Below are 1,741 nucleotides of genomic sequence, written 5' to 3' on the forward strand. Positions count from 1 at the left end.
GAATTCTTGCCCTTACGAAGATAGTTAATAGACTGACCAGGAGATAGTTCTTCTTGAAATAAGAGCCCACAAAGAATTGTTCAGAAGAAAAGCTTATTTTACAAGTTAGCCAACTTCTTTACCCATTCCTTTCTTGAAAGATCTTTATCCACTGTTTCTTTCAAAGTCAAACTGCCAGAACTTTCTCATGAAAACCCACAATTTCACTTACCTGTGCTTCGTCTAACAAGTGCATTTCTCCAGCCCTCTCTTTCGGTCTGGGACCTGTAGTATCTACTTGCCTGCCCTCTTCATGGTCCTCAATTTAGTGTGTCCAAAATAGGCCTCAGTGGTAGTGGCTACCTTCCGTGGGCTAGGTTTAACTCTGCACGTTAGGCGACAGCACAAACCAGGCTATGGCTTCAAATCAGACCCTTCATTCTGGTATGGTGGGTTTTCTGGGTCAGGAGCCCCAGCCTCCCTGCCTCCCATCTCCTTACTACCTGCCCACCTGAGCCAGGGGGTGGAGTGGGTCCCTCCATATCCCCTGTTTCCCCTGGCTGAGTATGTGAGGCTGGCCTGTGGGCTTCATTGCTAGCTCATAAAACAGACCCTGCTTCTGCTCCACAAACCTTGCTCTCTCTACTGCCACACAAAGTATGCAGGTCCCCAGGGACACAGCAGGGTCTGTCTGTCTGTCTCTCTCTCTCTCTCTCTCTCTCTCTCTCTCTCTCTCTCCCCCATCTTAGGTCTAAGCTACATTCTCCAACAGAATCCACAAGATGCTCTGCATTTGGGGCAAGTATTAGACATTTGCCCAGCCAGTAATAAGATGACACCGTGGTCTCCATTTTGCTGGTGATCCTTAAATGAACTCTTCCATCAGCCAGAACCTTGGAAAAGAAGAAAAATGGGTTTTTGCATCAAAGCCCATCTTGAACCCCTAATACATTTGTGATGCCATGACTCAGATCTCATGTGACAGACACCAAGGGATGAGGTTTGAAACCAAAGCACCCATTATGAGATCGAGGCTTTTACTGTAGCCCCAGTAGCCGAGTAGCTACATGAACCTGGGTGACTGGCCTTGGCCAAGATACCAGGTTACAGCAGCTTTTACTGTAGTGTCAGCTGCAATACCAAGCACAGCTTTGGCTAGAACCCTTGGGTGCCAAACAACAGCTGAGATTATAAAAAGAGAAATAAACAAATCAAAAGCATCCATTCTAAGATAAAGGGCAGCTTTTCTTTGGACCATACAATGAGCAAGCAAAAATCTGGCCTTGAACAAAGATACGGATGGGAGAGAAGCTCTCACAATGGCCTTATATCTGAAAGGCAATGCTGCTTCCCAAGAACTTTGGAGTCCTGGTGGAGAGGGCAAGGCACTTGCTAGAACCAGGAAAGGATCACTCCAAACGAGGCTTTCTTCAAGCATGGGTGAGAGCCACAATGGCTAGACTAGGCAGACCTCTAGTGTGGGAGCTTCTGGAGTATACATATGGCTCCCCTTTGTTTCTCAGGCTATGCAAGGGACCGGCAACAAAGGCAGTCAGAGCAGAGAGTGAGAGGGGCAGCAGAAGAGTACTGTCTAAGAGTCCCCAGACAGGATACCACATTTCCTGTCTCAGTGAATGGCAGGACCACTCACCCAAGTCAGAAACCTGGCTATCATTTGATGCCTGTCACAAGCCACATCTAAGTTTATCCCGTGCAGAGCTCTGTTAATGCTTGAGGTCAGGTGCTATTCTCATCTGGAAAA

This window comes from Lipotes vexillifer, unplaced genomic scaffold, assembly GCF_000442215.2.
Source record: "Lipotes vexillifer unplaced genomic scaffold, Lipotes_vexillifer_v1.1 scaffold809, whole genome shotgun sequence".
NCBI classification, from domain to species: domain Eukaryota; kingdom Metazoa; phylum Chordata; class Mammalia; order Artiodactyla; family Lipotidae; genus Lipotes; species Lipotes vexillifer.